Source organism: Aotus nancymaae, unplaced genomic scaffold (assembly GCF_030222135.1).
Source record: "Aotus nancymaae isolate 86718 unplaced genomic scaffold, 86718_ANA_hifiasm-v0.15.2.pri h1tg000016l, whole genome shotgun sequence".
NCBI lineage: Eukaryota > Metazoa > Chordata > Mammalia > Primates > Aotidae > Aotus > Aotus nancymaae.
The window spans coordinates 10,666,022-10,688,253 of NW_026988428.1; the positions used below are offsets into that span (position 1 = coordinate 10,666,022).

General features: G+C 36.3%; 1 long non-coding RNA gene across 4 annotated transcripts in view; it reads right to left on the bottom strand.

The window, feature by feature from the left end:
• LOC135275360 (uncharacterized) overlaps positions 1-22,232 on the bottom strand; it is a 407,690-nt gene that overhangs the window by 100,526 nt on the left and 284,932 nt on the right. For 3 of the 4 annotated variants that reach the window (XR_010342953.1, XR_010342952.1, XR_010342951.1), the window contains 2 exons: positions 11,470-11,612; positions 11,255-11,369 (listed from right to left, as the gene is read on the bottom strand). This is a non-coding gene — a long non-coding RNA (uncharacterized LOC135275360). The remainder of the gene's footprint in view (positions 1-11,254; positions 11,370-11,469; positions 11,613-22,232) is intronic. The other variant, XR_010342954.1, reaches the window with a different exon arrangement.

Sequence of the window (22,232 nt, forward strand, 5' to 3'; positions counted from 1 at the left end):
TAAATAACTTTGCATGCACATATTTTCTTTATTACATTACTTACTTATAATCAAATACCAAGATTTCAATTACTGAGTCAAAGGGCAGAGTTGGCACTAATCAATGTGTCTTCACAAAGCACAAAGGTTACCTCAGTGCCTTTCCTCACTAAACTCAGTGCCCTTTAATGCTACCCATGAGTTTTTTATGAAGCTAATGTTACTGCAATAGAACAAGGTTTTATAAAAGTCTTCACTTTTTTCACGGCAAAGTGACCTTTTTATGTTTACACAATATATCATAAAACAACCTCAGAAGTTCAATAGATCTAACCTCAGTAACCTATAATGTTATCTGCGATCATTTTTTTTCTGTTTCAGGGTTCAGGTGAACTTACTGACACATAGTATGAGTCAAAGTGCAATATGAGACAAGTTTTGCATGTGGCTTCACATGTAGATAAGGCACTAGTATGAAAATAAGTACACCTTAAAACAAGTAGCAAATTATATAATGAGATTGCTTCTACAATTTATTATATTGAGCTTGTAGCATTGTGGTTAATATTATACCTGAATAACCAAGGAAAGCACTGATAAGGCGGGGGGGAGAGAGAGAGAAAGACAGAGAGAGAGAGAGAGAGACTTCAAATAGAAAAACTTCTTAGAAATTTGAAGCCTGGTTCTTTATATCAAGGCTTTCCTAGAACTTAAAGAATATTTTTAAGCTTAATTTCATTATGCAAAACTATTTCATGCATATCTAAATCTGTTGATAAGAAGTAAAGACCAATGTTACAATGTCTTTAACACTGTTATTTCAGAAATATATTTGTTGGTTCATAGTAGTCTATGAAGAACAAAGCAGATCAAACTAGCAAGTTATTAAATTGCTACAATTACTACAGATACTATACATTTCAGTAGTTGAGAGACATGTAGATATACTAAACATTATGAAAGAGGTATTTTATGCCCAGGGGAATGAATTCTAGGAAACTGAGCTCAAGAAAACCGAGTTAACATCCGAGTTCTACTACAAAGGATGAGACCTTTCCTCTCTCTGCACTTCAGTTTGGACATCTACAACATAAGGGAAAGGGCTGTGCAAGACCTTTCCAAGCCTCGTAATATTATCATTCCACACAAAGGGCAGCAGCAGCAGCACTACTCCAGCATGAAAGGATTCAATGACAGTAACCAATGTAACACGTAATTATAACGCAAACCTCTTCACAGTTAATGAAATGAGCAATATACACAGACATCCTTTTATCTCCCTCTTAAAGTATGATCAGTGTCAGGTGTAGCTAAATATTCACAGCATACAAATCTGTATCTTATTTTTATCCTTAGTGACCAGCAAATTATTGGATGGCAATACTACTCAACCCAAGCATTACTTTATGGCCCTTTAGGAATTTTTTTTCTTTTTTTCTGAGTCTGCTTGCTAGGGAAAGGAATTTTTTTTTTTTTTTTTAAACAAAACTCAGGAATGGAACTCTACAGACAAAAATTAAATTAAATTAAAAGTTGATTGCAAAATCATAAGATCACATCATTTGCTTTCCTCACCCTTTTTGTTTCATTTCTGGTTCTGCCTTCTTTGTGAAGCCTTTTCTGATGTTCCCAAGTCAGAAGTGAGATCTCTCCCCCTCCACCCCCACATCTCTCTTCTATAGTTCTACCTTCTTCAAGGACCTTATCATAACTTCAAAGCACATAGCTCACTCTCTCTCTTTTGATAGCAGTGGGTAAATACTTGTCCTAATGTCTCCTATTAGATTTTAAGTTCTTCCTGAGAATCAATTTTCTTCTTTTATTATTCACATATTGCTCATAATACATAGTATCTTAGCAGTATTTTGTTACTTGTTGACTCGAATCAATGATTTCTTAATTAGCTCCATGTTATTTTATTTCCTATAATAGTATTTATATGATTAGTGCTGATATCAAGCCACCCTGATAGGTCTAAGTGGTGTGATTATACAGGAGCCTACAATAAAACCATATTTTTCATTTGATTCTTGTTGAACAGCTGGACAACATAAGCTGTGGTTTGGAAGTCATGGGAACCATGAAAACACTTGTGCTGATTCACAAAGATGGTATCATGATAGGCCTCTCAAAGAGTTTACATTCCTAGTACTCCTTACAGATTGTCCCCTCGAAGAAGCACAGGAAATCTAGGTTCTATACAGCTCTACCAGGTTGGAAAAGTACATATGCCCTCCTCTGCTGCTCTCACAAAAACGATTTTGTCTACCCTGAACTTTAGGATCTACCCTTTTTAGGCCTCACTGCCCTGTGATATCTGGATGAGCAGGGACCTTGGAGGCACTATTCCCATGAACAATAGCCCCCAAAAGACCTCAAGGACTACAGAGAGATTAAAGATATAATAAGGGCCACTAGTTTCTAATCATAATGACTCTCATAGGAATGTATTATCCTCACATAAGTCAGCACATATCAAAATCATAAAGCATTTTAAGTCATTAAAATTATACTTAGCCTCTAGCTATAGTGTTAGACAAGACTGGATTAAGATATTTTGCATAAATAACTCCAATGAAGTGATTGACTTAAAATGCCCGATTTTTGTTTTGCTGATAAAAGCATATAATTAGCCAATAAGAACAAAATAACATTTACTATCAAATAGAAAATGTCATGTTCAAAAATACTTGTAAAACTCTATGGCTTTATGTAAATAATAACTCACCCTGCAGAACGTTGTATGTGTTTTTCACTTAAAGAATTAGTCTATGGTTTTATAAAGTCTCTTTTAAGACACTTCAGTTATGTTTTAAGTTACACTTTCAACAAATCAAATAAAAACAAAACTCTGACAAACTTGCCTGCCACATTTTGCCCAAAAGTTAATCCAGTAAAAGTTTTTGGATTGTTCAAAAACAATTCAACCTACTGTGCAATACTTCCTGAGTTGCGAGTGGACAAAATGCTAGGAAGGTTAGTGTCATATAGTCCACGTACTAATGGAGTTAAAACACAGATAAAAGCAAAGTCCTTTACCATGTATTTGTTGCTAAGCAGCTTGATGGGTCTATTTTCTATTGTTCAACTAGATCACACTGGGGGGCCATGCTTCTTCTTTTGAATCTTAAAAGCAATACGTAGTTATCTATAAAGGTTAATGTTGGTTAAATGAGCAAATGTAACATAGCTCAGAAAATAGAAAGAAAATCGAATTAAAACTAAGCCACAAAATACTTGCAAATACTGAGAAATGTCTCTGACTTTATCTACAAATTCTCTTAACCTTCAAAATTCAGCTTAAGCTTACATCTTCTACACATCCCTCCTGATATCTTCTCTCCAAATTCCTACACCACTTAGACTCTCGAAACTACACAACTTAGAAAAATTAGACAGATGTGATATCATTTGTTCTTCCTTCCTCTGTTTTGTCCTGTCTCTGCCTCCAACAGAGATGTAACTCTCTTGAAGAGAAGCAGTGGCTCTTAAGTATGTCCTCCAAAGCGACTAGTAGTGTATTTACCACAGAGTGAGTATTCAATCGAATCCAACAAATTACAAAGATGATACATAACTTAAGATTCCTGATGAGAGCTCTCATTTTGGTAAAATGTACTCCCAATTATCTCAGTTATTGATATTTTTCAATATTGAAAAAGCATATGCTCAAGGGATACCTATATATTTGCCATAAATACTAGTATTCATGTGACTTTAATGACTACCTAACGTCTATGCCACCTAAGATGCATCATGACATAAATATAAGGGGTGGGAGAGAGATATAATTATAAGCTTCAGGTGTTTTGTATGCCTTTTCTTGTGTGCAGCTGCTATTATCTCTACTTATCATTGACGTGTCATTTTACATTCTGGCAGCAATGATTTTTTCTAATTAGATATGGGAAAATAAATTGTAATATGTGTTTAATACAAACAGCCTGTCATTTGGGTAGTCATGTCAAATGGTTAATCATTTTTAAAACTAACAGGAACCAATTAAGGGGCAAAAATATGCTATGAAAAGACAACCTTCTTTTTCTATAATCTTGATTTAAAATTTAAAGGTCAGAAAAGTGGTTTCAAGACACATATTAGTATTTTTACCAAATAATAGTTTCTCCTTGGAACATAAAGAATTCTTTTGAATCAGATGACACATGACCCTACACTTGCTTAAATATCTCTGCAGATAAGAGTCTCTTCCTTGTGACGCTCATCTCTCATATTCGACCCCTTACTTCTGCCCCATGGTAGGACAAGGCAAAAGAATCCATCATTTCAGCTGCAGCTCAGCCATTTTCTAGCTGACAAGAGGGAGATTCAATTCAAAGCGAAAGCTTGTCCCAAATCTCTTCTGTAAGTGTGATTATTCTGGTTTTTCCCAGGCGTAACTCTGCCTTGCAAATAAAAACTATTCCATCAGACAGGTCCAATGTAATTAAATAGATTTAAAAACAAACAAACCTGTATTCTGCAATCAACCCGATAGAAAGAACTATTTACCCTGGGTGATTTGGACACGGGCTATTTACAAAACAGGCTTAGATAGTATTGTTTCTTAGCTAAATGCCATCACTTAATAAATTTAGAAAAAAATCAAAGGGAACACAAAAGTAACAATCATATCTATGAGCCCTCAAAATATTTCCAGACTTGTACGAATCTACTTGTGGTCACATGGCAGCTATTTATTTACAAATGCATATTTCTTTTGTAAGAAAATATTAGCGTTTCCATCAATTATTGCAACATTTCTTTTATGAAATAAGATTTCCAGCTGGTAAAATTCCGGGAAGAACTGCCATTCTTAAGAATCTCTCAGTGACTCTTGTGTCAATTGTGGAGGCTATTCACACCTCTCCAATACTTTAAACATCATGAAAGTCAAGTATTTAACATTATGAGACTCTGTATTGGAAAATAATGCGAATCCACAGCCACCCCATTGAACTGGAAGCTACTATATATATTAACCTACACCTGCCATGGATTGGTGCCTCTCCACACCCATCTTGGAGAGCACCAAAGAAATGTTTAAGGGTGAGTTAATTATCTAAGACTTCAGGAGAGTGAACGTGCAGACAGAGGCTAATCAGGGAAGAACAAATGAAGGAAACCCAGGTGTAGGATAGGTGAAAGCACCTGGGATGGGGTGAGAATGACCGCAAGTTGTGCTAAAATGAGGAAAATGATAACAGCTGTTTCCAGAATCTGATCACAAGGCGGCATTTCTCCAAGGTGTAGACGACATTTTATATCCCAAGAACAACTGAGAAGAAAGTAGAGGAGGATGTTCTAGTGGTATGAATTCAAGATCTTGAGGCTTTGGGGTCCTGATAGTCCCCATGACCACTGACCTATTATTATAAGCCAAAAGTGGAGGAACCGGGACTACATTCTTCATCTTCCGTAAGTTGACACAGCTATTCATCTTCAGTAAGAAGGAGGTCATAAGAAAACCTGATTTTATGAGCAAGAGGAGTCTAGAAATAAACACCTCCAATTTGCCATTAGCCATTATGAATAAGGCAGCAAAATTAATTTATTTTAATGTTATACCCAAGAGGCACATGTTTTCCTTTCTACGTGATTACAAAAATGCTGGATGTCCCCTGAGGACAGAAGTCCTTTTTTAGACTTCAAGAACAGACAACCCAATTTTCTCTGAGTTTGTTTTTTCCCCTTTGAGAATGCACTTAATTTGTTAACACAGGAGTGTATTTGTCACCAATAAAATTCATCTTCACTCTATAAACAGATGCCTGAAATTAGTTCTGATAGAGGGAAAGCTAGAGGGAGTGTACTTGGTTGCATGTTATGAAAACATAATTCAATGATTTAATTTGTAATAAGCTTTTTTTGTCCAACAATTGCATGAACAACTCTAAAAAGATCCTGAAAGACCATGATTTTATTCATTTCTACCAAGCATTGGCTTTTATAATTATAGATCAAAAAAGCAAATTGTTTTTTAATAGAGGCTTCACTGTTGTTAAGTAGGGCCAAAAGCTGTCAGAGTATATTGCTTTCAACATTGTTATTTATCAAAAAAGAGTAAAATTGTGACTATTTGCAAGACACTATGTTAAGTGTTTTAAAAGAAAAAAAAATGGATGGGACATGACTGCTGCCCTCAAGTTATGCACAACCTAATAGGGACACCCACATTGACATAAATAACTGCCTACAAGGCAGTGTAGGGACATGTCATGAGTGAGTTTGGTTAGAATGCTTTTGGCTGCAAATAACAGAAACCCAAATTAAACTAACTTAATGATAAAGAAATTTAGTAAAATGCAAAAGGGGAATTACAGACTTGGGGCAGCTGCAGGAACTCAATCATGTCCTCAGGGACCCATTCCTCCCATTTCTCCAAACTGCCCATCAGGGCATTGTTCATCCTATGGCTGGTTACCTTGTCCTGAAATGGCTGCCAGCAGCAATCAGAGCAACATGCTTCTCTGTTCACGTCCAGCAGGAGAGAAAGGCTGAGTTCTTTTTCCCAAATCCCTTTCCTTGTATAGCACAGGCCCACACTGAGCTCATGTCTGACAAGGTGGATGAGATTACCTTGATTGATTTAGATGGATCCAAAGGGTGGGATGGAGGTTGGAGAGCCAGACACAACGTCCACCAAAGTGTGGGAAACAAAACCCTGAAGCAGATCCTGTAATTGCCCAAACTGGGTAGCTTCTTTGGGGATTGGTGGGTGATCCTGAGGTTCAGAACTTCCAGCAATGGTAGGTAATAGGCAACACCTAGTATGGGAAAAATGTTTTTAAAGCCTCTGAGGGATGATTCATTGTGCCTTCATGACATTTCTAAATTTGGATAAGAGGAATACCTCAGTATTCTTTCTCCTAAAGTCAGATAATCATTCTAAAGTGGTTGCCAAGCATTTTTCTAACTGATATTTCTAGCTCCTTCCAAAACAGTCTGTCACTAAACTCACCCACTCTACAGAGGAGGAGGAGGAGGAGGAGGAGAAGTTGCAGTGATATTACTTTATATAGAGACGTGAATTCTTCAGTTTTGTCAGCTTTTGAAGGGTAATAAAGTGCTTTCAATCTTCTTATGCCTCTTGTTTGTGGGCACCCTGCCCCATTCTGAGTCCACACCTGGTTCTTTGCACTTAATTGCGAGACTACTTTTTTCTTTTTAATGTTTACAATATGTCATGTCCTATTACAAGCTCATTACAGTTGTTATAAGCTCACTGCATGAAAATGTTCGTTTGATTTTTATAACAGTTCCCAAAATAAGAATTATTACTATCCCCACTTTACAGGTTAGAAAAACTGCACCACAGAGACATTGAATAACCCAAGATCACATAGCAGTCAGCGACAAAGCTGGGATTTGAACCTGACTAATAAAGGTTACAAGTCTGAATTCTTATCCAAAATACCACAGTTGCATCTGCAGCCAGTGGATGAGGAATACAGCTGGACACAAGAAATCTAAAAAAGGTCATGTGAGGGAGTTTGAGCATTATCCTAAGAACAGTGGGTATAACCTGAAAGGCAATCAGAAAACTTAAATAATCAATATTAAAATGAGTCAACGAAGAAGAAGAGGATCCTGATTCTGAGAAAGTTGAAGGAGAAGAGGAATTAACATTTACTAAACACCTACTGTACACAGTACAGGTACTTGATGCCTTGGGCACGTGATGTCATTTAGTAAGAACTTTCCAGGGCTTAGCTCTCCCTGTTATACAGCTCGGAGAAGCTAAGGTATCCCACTTATGATCTCAGGGAAGACCTGGTATTTGAACCTATACCTGATTCCAAAACCCATATATATATATTTTTTTTTTCTATTGTCTACTATACAGATTCCAGAGCTCCTCCAAGTCAAAGACCAAAAAGGAGAAACAATGGCTACTTACAAATGTTCATTTATCCTATGAAGTAATATTTCCTTTAATACTAATAATTGTGTATGACAGAACTAAATATCACTCTAACAAATTTCTATTTTCTCAGATCTTTTAATTAAAGACACCAAGAATAATAACCTGAATATATGAGCAAAGCTATTAAAAAGGAATACAAACACACACACACACCCCATCTGATATCTAGCCATGATAGACAGGAGAGAATATAAAGTTTCCTGGGGCTTCATTGAGTTGCTCAGTGCATCACTTTTTTTCTGTATTTGCAAAGTCCACCAATTCTAAAGGAAACGATGTCCAGTTCCGCTTCTGACAGAGTGACCTTGCAGACTGAAGCCTCCAGCGGGAGAGGAAGCTTCAGGAGAATAATGCTCATTATTTGGTAAGGCTAAGACTTTGTGTGTTATGTTCACATGAGTAACTTATGGCTGTGCAGCCTTGTGAACAGATGTCTGGACATGGCTGACATATAGCATCATACACTGAATCTTAGTCCAGCCTCCTGGGAGCAAATGGAATATTTGCTCGTTTCACATTTCACCAAGACAGACTTTTCAACTATTTATAAATTGAATAGAAATTTCCACTATTTCAACTGACATAACCGGCTCTACCTAGTAGCTGATAAAAGAGATCCAACCAGAGCTTTTAGGAAGTTGGCTTTGGCAAAAGCCAGGAGTGGCAGGGAAAGAGACAAGGCCTTCTCCTCCAATAGGTGCTGCTCTCTTCCTCCTCATTCAGTCTTCTCCACCACCACATTTGAGACCCTACATTTACAGCTTATCTAGAATAAGTTTTGCTAATAACTTGGCAAACATACCTGTAGATAGATGCCTGTCTCTCATCAATACTTATTAAGGACTCACTGAAATTGACATTGATCAATATCACAGTGTCCTTATTCTGAAATAAAGGCTATCACCTCTAATTCAGTCCTATTCGATTCAAAACAGATGTATTGAGGAACTTCCACGTACTGGTTCTGGCAATTTAAAGATTAATAAAGTTAAGTCCTTACCCTCCAAATTTTAAAACTTGGAGGGGAGTAGACACATAAAGAGAAAATATTGACTAGGATAATTGCTCTGCCACAGGAAAGCTCAGGGGCTACTAGCAGCAGAGAAGGACACTTAACCCAGATTGGAGGATTATTTTATTGACAACACATGCATATTCAATGCTACATACATTTCTCATTTTACTTAATCCTCAAAACAATTCTCCCCATGAGGCTAGTCCTATTATTAGCCTAATTTTTTAGGTAAGAAGACCCGGTTCAGAGATATTAAGTGATTTGCTCAATCTGACATAGTAAGTGGCAGATATAAAAGTCAAACAGCCCAGTCTAACAACAAAACCAGTCACTTGCTTATGGTAGTGTATTGCCTCTCACTGGCAATTTACAAAGTATAATGTTCATTACTATATTTATTATTCCAAAAATACTTGCTAATTGTCTACTATGTTCATGACATACAGGACAGGGGATACAAATGTACTGGGGTGGTCCTAAACTTCTGGTGCTTGCCTTTGAAGATCATCAAAAACAAAGGGTTTGAAGGAGATACATCAGTCAGTTATTCCAGAAATATTTATAGTGCAGTGTTATGGACCAGAACATGCTTGGTTCTGAGAATATGAATTGGTCTAAAACAAAAAGTCTGTGTCCTCATGGAATTTATAGTCTAGAAAAATGTGCAAATAAATACGCATTGCACTGAAGGTGGTAAGAGCTTTAAAGAAACAGAAAGTAAAGGATTAGAAAGCATGGATGAGGGATTGAGGGTAGCACTTGGTATTTTGAATTGAAAGCTCCTCTGAGAATCTGAGGAAAAACCTGAATAAGGAGAAGAAACGAGTTACGTGACAATCTATGTGAAGAGTGTGCATAGACAGGCAGAAGCAACAGCAAATGCAATAGCTCCAAGACAGGAACTCGTTTAGAGTTTACCAATAATGGTAAGAGGCCAGATTACAGTGAGAGGTTGAAAGCAATACAGGACATGTGAAAAATCAAAGGATAGATCATCCAGGACCTTGTTGGCTATGTAGGGGGCTCCATTTTCTTGTCAAGGCAAAGGGAAACCACTGGAGAACTTTGAATAGGAGGAATGACATGTTCTGATTAACTTTTTAACTTCACTCTGGTTGCCATATGGAGAACCGATTATGGGGGCACATGAGTAGAAACAGGAAGACCAATTAGAAGTCTATTATACAAGCCTAAATTTAAGATGATGGTGGGTTAAACTAAAGAGGAAATGCAGAGGTTGTCAGATTGGGGATATATTTTTCATACTAGTGCTGACAGACTAGATTAGATGTGGGCTGTGAGGAAAAGACAGAGGAGCAAATGCACTTGAATTCCTGGAACAGTGCCTAACACAGAGCTCATACTCAACATGTGGAAATTCCATCCCTTTCTCTTGAAACTCAACATGGTTTACTTGGGGAAAATAAGTCACACATGTAACTATACACAGGCTCTATAAGAGTGGCCCTAACATAAGTCAAACTTCAGGGCTACAACCCAGCCATGAGAAAGTAGATGAGAATCTACCTCACTTGTTTTAATCAAACTAGTAAGTATCCTCTATTTCCTTTCAAATAAATGAAGTGGAAGAATTCCTAAAAGAATTCTGGTTATAGCAAGTGTGAGGAACTCCTATTCTTGGTGAAAGTGCCTGTTGCTATTACAGGTAGAACATAATTTTATCTGTGGTAAAACTCACACTGCTTTCTAGGATAAGTCTTCACAGAATTCCCTGAGACTAGGCTAGATCTTCTTATTAGAGCCTTTCAACACTCCTGTACCTTTCCGTTATGGCTCTTTTAGGTTTAAAATTTGATATGCATTTATGTAACATTTGATTAATATCTGCTCCTCCCTCACCTACTATCTCATTCTTCTTAACTTTGAAACAATTTGCCTACGAAAAAAAAGCATATGGCATTCAAAACTTTCTGTTGGAAAAATGAAACATATGTTTAAAACACATTTTATTCACAAAGAGAGCAAAAGACCTATGAAGAAAAAATGGAACATTTTATAAAGCATAGGCACTTAATTCCATTTTTAAAATTCTATTTATAATCACTAGCTATTTTTATAGCAATACACAGCATTCACTTCAAAAGAACCGAAACTGGCATGGGGAAATTACTTCTAAAGAGCCATCTTGAACTTTAGGCCATGATAAAAGTTTGTTTTCTGACCAGGCACAGTGGCTTACACCTGTAATCCCAGCACTTTGGGAGGCCAAGGCAGGTGAATCACCTGAGGTCAGGAATTTGAGAACAACCTGGCCAACATGGTAAAACTCCATCTCTACTAAAAATATAAAATATTATCCAGGCATCGTGGCATACCTGTAATTCCAGCTTGGGAGGTTGAGGTAAGAGAATTGCTTGAACCCAGGAAGCAGAAGTTGCAGTTAGCTGGGATGGTGTCTCTGCGCTACAGCCTGGGCAACAGAGCAAGACTCTGTCTCAAAAAAAAAAAAAAAAAAAAGGTGTGAGATGCATTTAGGATTGATATCAATTCAGAACAATTGGCCTATATAGCCAGTTGACATGTCTCTTACCTGGATTATGGTAGTCACTTTCACCAGAGCAGCCAGGGTGGTATTTTTGGACTAGAAGCCACTTTGCTACATCTCTCTCCATCTCATTCAGAATAAATTCCAACATTCTTTCAATGGTCTTCTTGCCTTTATCATTTAGGGCCCTTGAAAAAAGAAATAGGTGACATAATTAAACTGGTAATCAAGGAAAGTTTAAGCCTTAGTCCATTCATGCTACTGTAACAAATTAACATAGTTAAAAACAATGAGTTAAAAAACATAGTTTTAACATAGTTAAAAACATGAGTTAAAAAACAACATAAACTCATTTCTTCAGTTTTGGAGACTGGGGGGTGGGGTGGGGCTGGAAAGTCTAAGATCAAGGAGCCAGCAGATTCAGTGTCTGGTGAGGGCTCACTCTCCTCTGCTTCATAGATGTTGTCCTCTTGCGGCATCTTCACATGGCGAAGGGAAAAGCGAGCTTTCTGAGATGTCTTTTATAAGGACAAACTAATTCCATTTACAACAATTTCACCCTCATGAACTAATAGGCTCCCAAAGCCTCCACCTCTTCATATTTTTGTGTTGTGGACTATGTTTCAACCCATGCATTTTAGGGGGACAGAAACATTCAAACCATAACAGGGAACATTTACAAAGGTGAGGGTGAGCATTTTAAAAATCATGTATCCATGGTGTGCTACTCTGACACGAACAACAGTGTGAAGCTTTTATGTATGGCAAAGAGAAATGAATGGATCTGGGGAAGCAAATGAGAAACATTCAGCATAAAGCCCTAAGTGATCTGCCCTCGTCTCTTCTGTGTTCCTTCCATGGCCGTCACCCTAGTGCCTTGATATATCTTGACATGCTCCAGGCACTGTACCACTTGGGAATCTTTACATTTGCTGTTCCCTCTGCTTAGAACACTTTTTCTCTAAATATCCACACAGCACACTAACTTACTTACTTCAAGCTCAAATATCACCTTCCCAATGCAACCTACTTGAAAATCCTATTTAAAATCATAAAACGTCTCCTTTAACATCACAATCCCCTTAACCCTCTTCTACCTTTTTCACATTTATCACACACTATATTATATAGATATATAATTTTCTATTTTTGTTACATCTATTGTCAAGTGTCAGCATCCCCTTCTCCCTCAAAAAACATAAGAACCAAGGAAGTGATCTTTTTTTTAAATTGATGTAGTCCAAGTACCTAAAATTAGTGCTGAATGCATAAATAGAGGAAAATAATCACCTTATATGCGGTATTCAAATGTTCTCATGTGGAATTTTGTTTATAAACACAGGTAGAAATAGATAAATTAAAACCAAACAGTCCTGCTCCCTATCCCATTTTCAAAAGGTTAAGTCTGACCAAACGTTGAATGAATTTCTATCCCACCATAAGTAGTTTCTCATAAAACCATACCTGAGTGGGAGCTCATTCTTTTACATTCATCAAACTATGTCCATAAATGACAGTGAGCCAAAGACTATGTTCCCCTGAATCTGAGTTCTTTCATCATTGATGTAATGAACATCTGAAACCTCTGCTATACTCTATGAAACCTCTAAGATTCCTCAGGAAGGAATACGGCAAAGTCACTATCAGCAGGGGCTTAATTGTGCTGCAGGAGAAATAAAATCACATACAGTGTGTAGCTGTATATCTTAGAAATGTCTCAAAGAAAGTCATGGACTTGTACAGTTGGAAGAGCTTAAAGAGCTCTCACTTTACAGGCAAGAAGACTAAAGTCTCAAGAAGTCCAGGGGCTTGGTCATAGTCACACTACACAGCAAGCAAGAGGCCTGCATGAAATGTGGAAACCCACCTGGGTCCAGCCTGGACCAGGACTCTCTGGCCTTATGGGGAAGTAAAACTTTAAAAATTGAGAGGCCAAAGACCTTTGAAATGATTCTATTTATGCATGTTTTCAATCTATATTTAACTAGAATGGAAAGACTTAGAACAAAAAGAAAATGTTTATCCACATAAATATATGAGAAAGGTATATTATACCAAACATATATGATTAAAAATGATTGCTCTAAAAATTCCTTTACATGGACAAATATGTGCATAATAGATTTGTGAGGGTAATAAAACTGAGTACTGCAGAACTATAGTGAGGAAAAGTACTTTCCAATCAGGCTTCCCACAAATTTAAACAAGGATAGAAGTAGATAATGATCTCATCTTCCCCATCAGATCTTCCCCCACAAAGCGGGGAACTCTGGAGCTTATGCAGATGTACAAATCCTCTAGAGTTCTTAAAATGAAGGCATATTTTTATAGTGTCATCGGTAGCCATAAAAGCTTTGCCAACAGTATTTATGTGCATCATGATAACATGTTTAAATGTTAGTTCAGCCTCCAATAGGAAAGGACAAGTAGGTAGTGTTTAAAAGCAGAGAATTGGTCTTTTTAAAATATCTAATTTCTTTGCAAGCCAAAGGAAGAGGCTCTCTTTAGAGATAATGTCACAATATTACATTTGAAGTCACCCAAAATGACAAAGGGAAGACCTACCTAAGGAACCGTGGACCTCCTAATAGGAAGGAATTTCCTTTAAATTCTCTACTAAAGGAATATTTTTAAAGTATATTAGGTATATCCTTGAAACAAGAAAGTCTCTTCAGATGTCTAGTTTTTGTACCCTCCAGGCTATTGTGCCATTCAGCTCCTTTTATCAAATTCACAGGGGTCATGGCTTCTGAGAGGTGATATGGTTAGATAAAGAGCCACTTCTGTAGATCTTTGCCTTTGTATGTTTCCACCTCAGGCAGTTCTTTCACAAGCTCACTCCTTGTATAAAAATCTATAGAATCAACCCAGAAAATACAAGCTTGCTTGAAATTGGACATTTTCTTCCTTTCTTCTAATATAAACCGAATTACTTTATATGTGTGTGAACCTCAAGAACTATGACTGTGTGCTCATCAGTTAGACAATTTAATCTTAGTAAGTTTCTAGGTAGGCAAGGAAGTCATGAGAAGAATAGATGTCTTTGGCATGAGTGCATAGAATTCTGGCAAGTCCAAATTTCACTTGATTTGGTGTGAATAGGAGGAGAAAGTATAAGATCAAATATTGGTCCAGAGAAATGAGAATATTTTCCCTACATTTAGAGAGTTATCTCATAGACTCATTCTAGCATGGTAGAAGAATGCATGGATCTCAGTATTTGATTGTGCACTGACCCTTATAAAATAAACGTGGATTTTTTGCAGATACTTTTCAGATTTTTCTGTCACTTTGATTTGTGTTATGATGCCTAAGTTTTGACAGTATGTGCCATAAAAGAGCCTTCAATTCAGAATGCTTTAAGCTGTTATGGAAAACTTTGAGCCATTCTTCCAAAAAAGGTTTTATTAGATGCATGCAATATTTTGGTAAACATAGAAAGAATCACCACGGAAAGTAAGGAGCAGCACTATTGAACCAAAGGAAAGAAAAATGTTGTTAATTCATGGAAATAGTAAATGCAGTCCACTAGTGAAACTATGATAATTAAAATATATGTTCCATGTAGGCAAAGACAATGTCTGCAGTATTCATCATTGTGTTTCTAATACCTAACACAATGTTTGTCACGTTACAGTGGCTCAATAAATAATGCTTAAAAAGGAAGTGAATAGTACAACGGATGAATGAACAGTCTTTCCAGTCCAAATGTAATATCCCCAGAAAATAGAAGACCAATTCATCAGAAAGCATTTCTAGCTAGATGAGACCCTCTTTAGAAGCAACCCTTTCCCTTTGCTCTTAACATGCTTTCATCAAACAGCCACATAGGCCATAATTAGTTTTCCTGAATTGTTACACTCACAGGATAATAACTGGTAACTGATTATAAATTGAGAAGTTGGCTTTCTGAAAGATTAGTCATATAATCTGTGTGGGCTGAAGGAACTAGCTTTCCTAGGGTTTCTTCAGAAAGACATCACCATATAGGTTATAATATCCAAGGATACTTCCCATTTTCAGAGAGCAACATATGAGGCCTCTGGTAAACAGCCAGCCCACTGTACAACATCATATAAAAGGTATATTTTTCACCTTGTAGATACTACTTTCGGCATGAAAAGTATGTCTTCCATGAGTTCCATGCCCTGATACATTTAGGTAACTTTGGGTACTTCTTATTTCTTTAAATTTTCACAGTAGAAGAACTCAATGAATGTATATTTTATCATCAGTAAGATATGTTGAAACATGACTTTTATTTCATCACTGCAATTTCTCCTGGTAGTCAACACTGTCCAAAGGAAGAAAAAGAGGAAGATGAATTTTATTCACAAATTATTGTTAAAATCTACTCTATTTGCACACATGCATGCATGCAAGTATTTGTTCTTTCTTTCAACCAGTATATATGATGGGCACTTAGTTTCTGTGCTGTTCTTAAGCATATTGATGTGAAGAAGATATTAGTTAATGACAGTTTACTTAATAAATTCTAGCTAACTGTATTAGTTTGCTAGGGCTGCCACAATAAAAATGCCACAGGCCTGGTGGCTTAAACAACAGAAATTTATTTTCCCACAGTGCTAGAGACTAGAAGTCTAAGATCAAGGTGCTAACAGGGTTGTTTTTCTCTGTTCTTGGCTTGCAGACAGATGACTTCTTGCTGTCTCTTCATATGGCCCTTTGGTATACATGCATCTCTTCTGTGTATCCAAATTTTATTTTCTTATAAGGACACCAGTCTGATTGAATTAGGGCTGACCCTAGTGGTCTCATTTTAATTTACTTACCTCTTTAAAGGCTTTATCTCCAAATACAGTCACATTCTGAGGTACTGGGTTTTAGGGCTCCACCATAGGAATTTGTAGGGGGCATATTTCAGCCCACAACACTAAATTAATGCTACAGTAACCTAAGACAATGTAAAGTATTTGTTGGAGATGTAGGCTTGAAGAAGTGACAGAGGTACAAAGTACAATCATATCTGTATGAGTTAGGTAGAAGAGAGGTTAAAAAATCATTAAGGTAGATGAATGATTGGTGTTGGAGGAAAATAACCAATAAAGGCAAAACTATCTCTGCTTTAAAAATATCATGGTGATCCCTGGAAGAACACCAGATCACCAAATGTGGCTAGGTTTCCATCTTGGTCTTGTAAAAGCTAGATATTTCCCAAGTAGAGGTGGACTTACCACAAAGAAAATGAAGTTCAACTTCCATGTCCCTCAAGACTCATTCCAAGTAGTTGCTCTGATCTTACAGTTTTGTGTTATTTTCCTTTAAGAGGGCTTTGGTGCCACAAAACCTGAATCTGTTCCTGATTGCAAGTATTTTCAGCTATTTTCAGAAGGAAAGGTTTGGGACATTTCTTGGGCTGAATGCTTAAAACTGGGCATTTACTTGGAGCAAATAATAGTTCACATATTCTATAAAATATAATGCCTGAGTAACAGCTCTTTATTGAAAGAGCAGTTACTACAATCTGTCCTGTGAATGTATATCTTCAACCAATTTTCAAACCACAGGTGCTCAAAAATGTCTAGGTAATTCATATAGTCATCTCTGTGTGTGCAACGTGCTCTCTCTCACACACACAAACACACATACACACATTTATTTTTATTTCTGCATTCGGATCTGGGCTGCTAATATGTATAATTAATTATAAAAGTGAATTGTGTATGTTTAATAACTGTAATAGAAAAAATATTGCTTAGCATGTTTCTAGTTTCTTTTCCCATGAAATCATCTTTCTCTCACTTCTCCTACAAGTTGAGATTAACTCTTGTAAGTTTCCTAGGTGTGCACATATCTAAGCCAAGACAGCGTAACTTTTTTTTAATTTTGACATTAGCCACAGAACAATTCTTCTACTTTATCTGAAACAAAGAGACAAACAAAGCTCATGTAAACATCTTAAATGATGCAAAATGCTATTGCAGAGTGAAATTTTCCAAAGGCATACCCATGGTAAGTTTCATGTTTTTTCCCTTTAGATTTTCTGCATTTTATTTTTAAGTTTTACACATAGCTCTTCTTGAGAAGAGCCTTGCAATTGAAGACATAAAGGTGACTCGTTGGAAAGCAAAAGAAGGAAGTAAGATGAGATTGGTGAAGCAAGACAGTTCAATTTGCCTAACAAAGCAAAATTCCCAAATTGAGTTACTCTTAAAGCACTGTAATCAGCCATGTTTCTTAAAATGCCTGGGTTATATCAAGCCCCACTCACACTATGGTAATTATCAGCTGCCACCACAGAGAAGTGCTGCATTCCCCGCAACTTTTTTTTTCTTTTTCAAAATGTCAGCTTGTAACCTGAAGGAAAATTACAAACCCTACTTTTTAAGGAATGTTTAAAATAAACTTACAAAAGCACCAAGCCTTTTATAATTACTGTCCTGCTTAAAGGGAGAAATATCCCAGGTGGTATTTTATCTCTGCAGCATCTATTTCTAAAGGTTAGCCTCAGTGGAAGGAGCAGGAGTGCTTTATATAGCAATGATAGTTTTTAGAAGAAGCTAAAACTTCTTTGAAAAGCTTTGTGACTTTATTCTAGATAAACATAAACTACCCTAAGGATTATCACCACTAGTGATACTTTAATAAAATATTATTGTATAGAAAAAATACTTGATCATCTTTTGCATGATGCTGATATAATGCATAGAGGTTTACTCTCTCTTATTTAATAGGAACATAAAGCCTGTATCAAGTGGAGGGTTTTATGTTAATGGCAACATTTCCAATTAAATTGCCCATATAAATCATTTTGACATGCCATCATTCTTTATTTTAACAACTGCTTTTACACCATATACCTTAGAGCCCTAGTATCTTTCAGCTTGTAAAAGAAAAATGAAATATTAGTCAAAAACATAATGGGCAGAACTCTACTGAGAAAACTTTTCAGCATAACAAAATCCACATGAATTCAAGGCACCCAAGGTTTACAAGAAGATTCTGCCCAGAATTCTAAGAAGGCTTTTAAATGATGAAAGCAAATCACTGAGAAATCCATAGACTCTCTTTTCTTCATACTTTTTAATGTAGGCCTAGGATAGACTGAGGACTTTCACACAAAAGGTTAAGTTGTGATTGTGGCTCAGCAGCAAATAATCAAGGTGATGTTGAGCAAATTTCTAGCCTCAGTTTCCAGAAATAAAGTTCATTAAGTTCTCTTCCAACTCCAACTTTCTGCAACAAGTCCCATAAAAGGTGAAGAAAAACTAGGTCTGACTTCAACTTTCTGCAAAAAGTCCCATAAGAGGTGAAGAAAAACTAGGTCACTTCATGAATTCAATGCAATTCAGGACACAAGTTCCAGCAATAGCTTCCTCTTATTCCTTATAAAATATACACCACTGCTATGTTTGTCCTCTGTTTATGTATCCCAAAAGCAGAAAGAGAGGGCAAGGCAGAACAGGGTTTAGAGCCCATCGGCAATCCCTCATAGCTGTGCGACCTTGGACAATGTACTTCTACAATTCCAGTGTCTTCATTTGTAAAAACAGGATAATATTCTCTACTTTGTAAGGCTGGGATGATTATAGATGATATATTTAATCCAACTTTCATGATGCCTGCAACCTAGTAATCACTCAGTAACTAGTAGTTATTACATGTATATACATATGTATACATATATACATACACACGTGCATTCATTCGTATATAATACACATTCTACCAGCCTTGGAGAACATTGCCCAGCTCCAACCAGATATAGAAGTCAGTAATTCTCATGTCATTAAACCAAATTTGGAAATGGACATCGCTGTGGGCCCATTTATAGTGATATGATCGGACTGCCAAGCTAGAATAACAATGTAATGTCATAAATTCTTTTTTATCCTTTTCACTACCACTAGAAGGATCCCGGAATGAGTGCTTTCTGTCTAGTCAGGGTTTACCATCTCTAGCAGGTAAAATGGACCACAACTAGGGGAACTAGTCTGCCATTCCAGTTTGGATAACAGATATGCAATTATGTTATTTTTCTAGAACAAACCAGAACAGCACAAGGTCTAATACAATTTTTAATGCATCTGCTCCAATTTCACTGCATGAACTCACCATTTTAGAATATTTAATTTAGCCAAATAATATAATCAAAGCATGCAAAATACCTTCATATTTCAAATACAAGCCTGATTTTAGCTCTCCTACATTCTAAGAAAAATTGTCTTCACCTTTGCAGCTTCTCAAACTAAATTATTTAATTACCTTGCTCTTTAGTTTCTTTAATTCTCCCAAATTCTCTCAGAGCAGTCCATCTCACCCGCCTCAGTTCCTGAATATTCCTTAGTGTTATAATTTGGTATCCCATACAACTTTTCTAAATTTTTCCTTGTGATGATTAGTAATGATAACTTATGGCCAAATCCAACAGACCTTAGCTGCTGCTCAAGCAGTCCCAGGATATGAAATTGCTATCACCTTGAATTCCTGTCCCTCTGTGGCTGCAGGACACCAGGAACTTTCTGCCTTCCCTTCTCCCACTCAGTTCTTGTTTTCCCCTTCCAACCCCAAACTTAGAGAATTTTCAAGACTCAGTCTTTGTCCTTCTTCTATGGTCCTTCAAAGTTAATTTTATATATCCCAACATTTTCAACTATAAATCTGTGCAGGTGACTCCCAAATATAAATCTCCAGCCCTAATCACTCTTTCAGACTCTCCACCTGGGAATCTCAACATGTCAACCTTAGTGAGTTCAAAGATAATTCCTTATTCCCATTATGAACTTGTGCTTAACACTGTGTCCCCAGATTCTTTCACTATCATCACCTTCTCCAAGGTCTCCCATGCTAGAAGTCTCTGTGATCTTTTAACCTCTTTATCATTGGTTATTCTACAGAAATACTACCTCCATAATATTTCTAATGTGTGTTTCCGTCCTTGTCTTCCCACAGAAGATGCCCTAAAATTATATGTAATATGGATTTGAGAGACAACAGATCACCCAATTCTTGTCACTTTCCACTCCAGCTCCCCTGACAAATTAATCTTGGATTAAACATCAGAAAACATATCTCTGGTCACTTTCATTTTCTTGCTCACTTTTGGTAACACCCCATTTCTTATAGACTAAAAGCTAATTATTAAAATAACTGATTATTAAACAATTGTTTAGCGTTAGGTAAAACATCAAACACTATACTGTGCATCAATTATCTTACTAACTCTTAGATGCAATTTTTACAGTTATTTATATGATTGTATTGATTAATACATACCTCGTCAATCAGACCATAAACTCCATGAGGTCAAGGACTTGAAATACAGGTACTGACTGAATAAATAATGAAGTCTTTTTTTAGTCATCACCACTGAAAGTATTCTTTTCTTTTTCCACCTTTGAAATTACATAGCAATCCCTTATGTTCTTTAGCTTATTGTATTATAATTACTTATGCCCATGTTAAATTTAGGGAATGACTGCAAATGAATTTTAGCAATGTGACTTCAATTCCTGCTAAGGAACTATACTAGAATATTTCAGGATTAATAATATATCTCATCTTCCTGCCAGCAAGATTTCCTATCCTCTATGATCTCTCTTATGCATCTTTCTTAAAGTCCAGTCCCTTTATAAAAAATCAAAATTGAATTAATAAGTGGGTGCTCTCTTCTTAGAACTTTCAAGGGAATTTGTTCAACCAAGTTTTTTTAATTCAGCATTTATTGAACAGAACAAAATAGGTTATAAAAATACCAAGGTGCGTTAGACAGGAATCTTGATTTCAATGGACTTACGGATTGGTAAAGAAAATAAAGCGCGTGCTTATGTGGTTGTAATTCCAAAGAAAAGTATGTAGGTTGCATAAGAAATATACAGCTAAATTGTTATGGGAGCTCAAGGTAGGAATCTATTAATTTCAGTTGAGAGGATCCCAAAAGGCTTGATAGATTGTTTGTATTTGACATCGTTTATGAAAGATGAGTAGAATTTAGGTGTCCAGGGATGAGAATAACTATGTATTACAAGAGAAATAGCATTAACAAAAATACAGAACTCTTAAAACTCATGGGATGTATACAGGAAACTTTAGGTGGTAGAATTTATTTGTAATGATTAATTATATTATGACTAACATTCTTTTTGAAATATGTAAGTATAATGCTACAAAATAATTATTTATGCAGAGTTCATTGGGTTGTTGGGTTTCTATATTGGTAAAATGACATTTTTACTATGATAACACCACGTTCCAAATACTTGTCACTGACCATTGCTTTTGTTTTTAGCAAGTCTACCCTCTGTAACAGAATAAGGCCTAGAGATTTGGATATCTCAAATTGTATTGAGCCACAAGGGGACTGAGTTTGCAGAAATATTTAGCTCTTAGATACAAATTCATAAGCTGGGCATTGTAGACAACTTAGGTAATTGGAATCCCTCTAAGTCAATTTTTAGTCCAAATCTTGTTTTTAAAATAGTCTGAGAAAACTTGACTTTGGGGCTAAACATCTCTGGTTGATATTTTGTTTTGTTTTCCCTATTGGGTGAGTTGTTATTTTAGTTGATTTTGGTTTAAGTTTCTTCCCCTTGGATGTGTGCTATAAATCAGTCTTATGGCAGTTTGCATTCCAATGATGCCTTATCTTGGCTGTACAACTGTTATCTCATCTAAATCCCACAGCTGTGTCATTTCCTAACGACCACCATCCCTGTAAGACAGCTGTTGCTCTTAATTGGCAGGAATGAAACAGATGAGCATTAAGAAACTAGCCCAGATGATGTGCTACACAAAGAATTTACATTTTTTTCCAAAGTATTTGAAACTAAAAAAGAAATTTACATTTT